This window comes from Triticum aestivum, chromosome 1A (genome assembly GCF_018294505.1).
Source record: "Triticum aestivum cultivar Chinese Spring chromosome 1A, IWGSC CS RefSeq v2.1, whole genome shotgun sequence".
NCBI classification, from domain to species: domain Eukaryota; kingdom Viridiplantae; phylum Streptophyta; class Magnoliopsida; order Poales; family Poaceae; genus Triticum; species Triticum aestivum.
In genome coordinates this window covers 589,868,950-589,875,857 of record NC_057794.1, presented here as the reverse complement: position 1 = coordinate 589,875,857, position 6,908 = coordinate 589,868,950, and the positions used below count along the sequence as shown (strand labels likewise).

Sequence of the window (6,908 nt, the reverse complement as noted above, 5' to 3'; positions counted from 1 at the left end):
CATCATCTGACATGGAAGCCAACGTGGGTCTGACGTGGGGCCATAAGGTTATCAGCCCAGTCAGTATTCTAGCCCAATATTTTGGTTTTGGCCTATGTGAAGATTGGCCCAATTAGGGTTATAGGCCACTAATTTTAATTGTGGCCCGTATTGCAACCGGCCCAATAATCTCAGCTCAAGCTGACATGTCTTGAGCCCACTATTCTATAATTGTGATCCATTAAAAATTTCGACACATAAGTTATTTTATTAATATTTTTATAATACTATCATTCAGCAAAAATACAATTCCCGTCAAAAAAGAAAAATAGATACAATTGACAAAAAGACAAATGACACCAAAAGAAAAATGCGCCCCAAAATAAAATTTACAAATTACTCATAAAGCACTCGCTGGAGATCGGCCAGCGCTCGCGGGACATCTTGCGCACTCCATCTGGATGGTACCCCCACCGTCCGTGTACACTAAAAAAAGCAATGGTGGATGAGGATGGTGAGCATGCATGTCACTGCCCTATGCCCTTGACCTCCAGCACGCACGGTGGGTGCGGAAAACGCTGACCGCCGCCATTCGGGAATAGGAGCCCATCGCAGCGAACCCTCGATGGGAGGGGCCACCACCACACAGATCTCCGCGACGGGTCAACACATCTCCTCGGCGCCGGGTCGACGCAGCCCCACACCTCCGGTGGCCCAGCGCGGCACCACCGGTTGTTGGGGACGGTCTGCACTTCATGGCGGCCGTCCTTGCCTTGCTACGGCCTCGGAGCTCCTATACCTGCAACACCAGGGGAATTAAATGGAGAATGGGCGGCGGAGGTCAAGAGGAGCAGGGGCTGGGTATTAATGAATCGATTTTGACGCAGACGAGGACGAGGGCGGCCTCGGCGTAGATGACCTCGGGCTCGCCGGAGAAGTCTTCCTCCTGGAGGCCGGCACGATGGACAGAAAAGGAGGAGTGCCCGACAGGTCAACGAGCATAAGGATGCCTCGACGGGTCAGCCCTCGGTCGTGGTCGCGTTCCGGAACGCCGAGATGCGCCCAGCCAGATGGGAGGAAGGAAGGCACTGGGAGAAGAGGCTGGAAGGAATGGCGGCTCGTTTCTCGGCGGAAGAGTAGCCCGTGGCTGCGGGGGTAGGGGAGAAAGAAGATAGGATAGGGGTTGTACGCCATCCGTCCGATCTTGGCAAATCGAACGGTTGAAACTTGCGATCCGTGGGCAGGATGGTTCGACCAATCAGAAGACACGGTTTCACTCAGGTAGGATCGCCCCTCGGCTGAGCGCTATAATGGGCCTTTTCTGCTTTCAGCCCAACAATGTGTAACTTGTACATTAGTTTCGTATTTCCTCAATAACTAAACAAGCCATCCTTGTGAATTAATTTGCAAAAAAAAAACTTATGTACCCCAATAAATTTTCTACATGAGATATACTAAATATATGTTTTTAGGAGTTCCAAAATTTTCCAAATGATATATCTTTTTCTATTGTTCAAACAAATATTCACATGTTTATTGAGAAATCATTCCAATTTGAACTACATGTATCTCAAACAAGTTATATACACTTAACATCTTAAATATTACAAACGAACTCCAAAAAATGCTAAATTTTGACAAGGAACATGTGATGGTGTAAGTTGATTGTAGAAAAAGTTTCAAGGTCAAACACTAAAGCTACCGACACATCGCCTTCAAACTCGACACATTACCACTCGAAACCATGATTCTTCCTCAAAGATGTTTCGGTTTACAAGTTGTGTAGATCACAACTTTTGTGAAACCTTCTCAAATTTTTACCACACTCTCTAGGGACCATATGATAACACGATGCCAGGTTTCGTGTTGTTCATACTTTCATTTAATTTTCTAGAAATAAAAAACCGATAAGCTACATTTTCGTGGTCAAGTCTTGGCACGCCGTTGTTTGGGATTCCTCCTCTTTTCTTGGATAAGGCCTAAAAATAGACTTATTAACATAAATAAGTTTTTTCTTCCCATTTTAACCATCTTTTTAATGCAATCACAGTTCAAAATTAAATTGTATCAGTTAAATGCCCAAAAATACACTTAATGAATTAAATATTGCAAATGAACTCCGAAAAATACCAATTTTTGACATGGTACAAGCGATATTGTATTTTGAGTGTAGAAAAAGTTTTAACACAAAACACTGAAAACAACCGACACATCACCTTCAAACCTAATTTGTTCCCTCTCGTAGCCACGATTCTTCCGCACATGTTCTGGTTTCCAAGCAAGGTTCCGAAAAAGAAAACAAAGAAACTAGGAAAATGTACACCATATCTTTTGCGAAACCTCTTACAATTGTTAACCCAGTCTCTACATATCATATAATGACACACTGCGAAATTTCATATTTTCCAAACTTCGTTTGCATTACCTAAAATTAAAATAAGTTTACAAAAAGTTTATATTATTACGAGTTCAAGGACAAGTTAGGAATATGCTAGATTTAAACTATTTTTATTACGGGTGTTTTAATTAAATGTTTAAGTGTTTCTTACTTAATGGTGGCCTAGCCACAACACATGCGGTGTTGCCACCAATACAGTAAGACTTTAAAAAATTAGTGTGGGCAGTACATATCTAAGGTGTTGTGTAGGAGAGAAAAGTACTAGACTTAGTAAGTCGGAATCGTTTGTATATACAAAACGCGACCCAACAGGGAAGGAATTGTTCACAAAAGGTTCAAGTCCCTGGTTTGAACCTCGGTCGTAAGTTTTAATTTATTTTCGGTTTAAAAAATTGTTCAATTTATTTTTAGGAAAGGTATGTGTATTAAAAAAATTGTGCATGCTTTCGGTCCTGAGTGAATATATATAAATTTACACAACAATAATTAATACACATTGAACTGTTACAATCCACATAAATAATGAAAAATAAATAAAGTTTTAAAACAGACAATATTGCAATTTTAATATGAGAACAAATAAATTTAAAAATTAAGAGTATGGACCGTTGGATCGGGTACGGTGGAGAGGCGTGATCTGTGGGAGGCCTGGTTCGACCAACCAGAACGCGGCAGACTAGAAAAATCTCCTGTTACTATAAGAGAGTTCGGTGTTTTCTTTAAGTCTATATCGCAGCTTAATACAAGTGGTTTGTTGGCACTAGTAATGTAGAGAGATCCTCGGTTCAAAACGCACAACCTACTATTTTTTTTGCTTATATTCTTACATTTATTTTTTCATGTCGCGTTTTGGCATAATCCTGTTTGGAATTCCTTTCCTTTTCTTGTATAACGATTAACAAAGACTCAGTGACACAAATATGATTTTTCAACCCAATCTAGCCAACCTTTTCAACCACTTGCATTTCAAATTTTAATCATATCAGTAAGAGATTTTGACGCCGAGTCGCCCGTCCCCCACCATCGCCATGAGTGATACATGTTGACATTTTTATCAGTCCTATTTTTAAAATACATATTGACATTTTTCCAAATATACATTAAACATTTTTGCATATACTCCTAAACATTTTCTGAATACATGTTGAGCACTTGTCAAATGCACGTTGAGTATTTCTAAAATACATGGCAAATAGTTTTTAAACGCGCCTTGAACATTTTTCAAATACATTGTCAAATATTTTGCTAAATACACGGTGAATGTTTCTTAAATGTGTTGAATATTTCTTAAGGTACACGCTAAAATTTGTAAAATACCTGGTAAAAATGTTTGAAGACATTTTCCTTCAAAATATGTCAAACATACTATAATGCACGGTGATCATTTTTTAAATACGTTGAACATGTTGTAATAGATACATTGAAGTTTTTTAGATATGCCATGACCATTTTTTAAACATGTGATGAACATTTAAAAAAGTCCTTTTCTATTTCTTTCTTGAAAAAAAATTATGTTACATACACGAGCACATTATAAGGCACGCCGGACATTATTAACACATAATGATTCTTAAAATGGGTAACACATATTTTAGTACACTATGTTTTTAAAGATATATCATGGACATTTTAATAAATGATGAATATTTTTTAATACATGTTGAACTTCTTTAGTACATTTAAAAGACTACGCGATGAACGCTTTTTAAAGAAGTGTTCACACATTTAAAAGAATGTTCATGTAACTACAAAAGGTGTTAACGCATGATGTTCATTTTTATATTACATGATGAACATTTTTAAATTACACTATGAACATTTTTTAGTACACAATAATCAAGATTTTATATACATGATTCACATTTTATAAATATGCGAAGAATTTTTAAGACGACAAACATTTTTAACATAAATATAATTTATTTCCAAAGACACATGAACCTATTTTCTAATATTCATGAACATTTTTTGGCATATGTGAACATTTCGTATATTTTTAGCGCGTGTTTTTACCAAAAATCTATTACAAAAATCGAAAATAAAATTTGAAGGAAACTGGAAAATAAAATAAAATAATAATGATCGAGCTTCTGCTCCACAAGCTATTTTTACTAAGTGCGTTGTAACATTTTTTTGTTTTTCACGGAAGTGTGTTGCTAGCCTTTTCTGCTCACAAAATAGCAACGCTGACCTAGCAAGGAACGTAAAGGTTAGTGCTACGTGGTTCGAATCCCCATTCGATCTTTTTCTTGAACTAAAAAACTTTGCATGTTATATTAAGCACTTAGAAACAACTATAACGGAGACGTGGACTTTGGCCAACGGCAGCGACCTAATGATAATTGCGTGCGGTCCCTGGTTCGATCCGCAGCAGCAGTTATGTTTTTCTAAGAAAAAATCACGGAAGGGTTGTCCATAACGCATCACCTTTTTGGTTTTTTCTAAATCATAAGAAAACGCAGCAGCAGCAGCATGTTTTCCAAAAAAAAAGCACCTGAGGGCTGTCCATAACGATTCGAGCAACTTGAAAAAAAAGCCTCACATGTGTGGGTCAAACACGCATGACATGTCAGCATGAGCCATCCATGACGGTCCGTTGGGTATGCAGCCGGTCGATACGTGACGGTATCCATGACGGTCCATCGTAAGGTCGCCATTGTTGTTGGGTTTATTCTCATCTCACTAACCTGTGACAGATTTTATGATGAACCAGAGATATCCGTCATAGATCATGACGGTTCCTCAGAATGTCACCAGAAATCCGTCATGGAATAACAGTTTTCTTGTAGTGAGGAGAAGAAGAGGGGAAGGGGCGACGGGGTCCTGGTGGTGCTGCTGCTTGCAGCCGGCGGCAAGCTGCTCGTGATCCCCTCGGGATCGAGCAGAGGAGGCGCTGGTGAGGGGATTGGGTCGAGGACGAACGAGGAGGGAGATGAGCTGTGGGTGGTTGGATGGATCGAGGGGATCCAGAGGAGAGGTGGGTGGCGAGCGATGGTTGGGGAGGGATGGATCCCGATGGGGATAAGGGTGGAGTGGCGGCGCGGCTGGGAGGATGGAACAGGTCCCTAGATTTTAGGGTTTGGTCTAGAAATGGACTAGGGGCTATATATATATACGAAAGGGGATGATTTGGATTCTCCAATCGCGATCGGGCGGACCGGAATAAATGGGTTAGGGAGTCCAAAAGAGAAAACGGAGATGTTTTAGAGATTATTGGGGATGATCCGGACTCATCGGTAACGACAGACCGGTTCGGGTTTGGGTAAGTTTCGGACACGCACACGAGGGGTCTGAGAGAGGTCAAAGAGGACAAGGGCCTGACAAAATGACAACGGAGGCAAAGAGAGAAAGGGCAACTGCGAACGGCTACGAGTTTTATGAAAACATGCAGATGCAATGCGCATGATGCTAAGAGATGAGATGCATGACATGACGAGATGCAACACGCAAGCAGAAGACAAGCCAACAACAGCAAATAAGTGGAGGACACCTGGCACATCGGTCTCGGGGCGTTACACCGCACAAGGCTAAGATATCAATGATCAACTTGTGTGTCTATGGGGTGCCCCCTCCCCCGTATATAAAGGAGTGGAGGAGGGGGAGAGCCGACCCTCTACTATGGCACGCCCTGGGGAGTCCTACTCCCACCGGGAGTAGGATTCCCCCTTCCATGTAGTAGGAGTAGGAGAGAAGGAAAGGGAAGAGAGAAGAGAAGGAAGGAGGGGGCGCCGCCCCTCCCCCTAGTCCAATTCGGACTAGGCCTTGGGGGTGCGCGGCCTGCCCTAAGCATCCCCTCCCTCTCTCCCCTAAAGCCCATTAGGGCCCATATACTCCGGGGGGGTCCGGTAACCACTGGTACTCCAGTTAATGCCTGAACTTATCCGGAACCATTCCAATGTCCAAACATAGTCATCCAATATATCGATCTTTACTTCTCGACCATTTCGAGACTCCTTGTCATGTCTGTGATCATATCCGGGACTCCGAAGAACCTTCGGTATCTAAAAACATATAAACTCATAATACCGATCGTCACCGAACGTTAAGCATGCGGACCCTACGGGTTCGAGAACTATGTATACATGACCGAGACACGTCTCTAGTCAATAACCATTAGCGGAACCTGGATGTTCATATTGGCTCCCACATATTCTATGAAGATCTTTATCGGTCAAATCACATAACGATATACGTTGTTCCCTTTGTCATCGGTATGTTACTTGCCCGAGATTCGATCGTCGATATCTCAATACCTAGTTCAATCTCGTTACCGGCAAGTCTCTTTACTCGTTCCGTAATGCATCATCCCGCAACTAACTCATTAGTCACATTTGCTTGCAAGGCTTATATTGATGTGCATTACCGAGAGGGTGTTGGAAATATGCCCTAGAGGCAATAATAAATTGATTATTATTATATTTCCTTGTTCATGATAATCGTTTGTTATCCATGCTAGAATTGTATTGATAGGAAACTCAGATACATGTGTGGATACATAGACAACACCATGTCCCTAGTAAGCCTCTAGTTG

At 41.3% G+C, this 6,908-nt stretch overlaps 1 long non-coding RNA gene across 1 annotated transcript; it reads right to left on the bottom strand.

Annotated features, from left to right (window-relative positions):
* Positions 1-220: 220 nt before the first annotated feature.
* LOC123183051 (uncharacterized) lies at positions 221-1,098 on the bottom strand. Its single transcript, XR_006492419.1, has 2 exons — positions 899-1,098; positions 221-778 (listed from the first exon to the last, which is right to left on the bottom strand). It is a non-coding gene; the product is annotated as an uncharacterized lncRNA (long non-coding RNA).
* Positions 1,099-6,908: the final 5,810 nt, after the last annotated feature.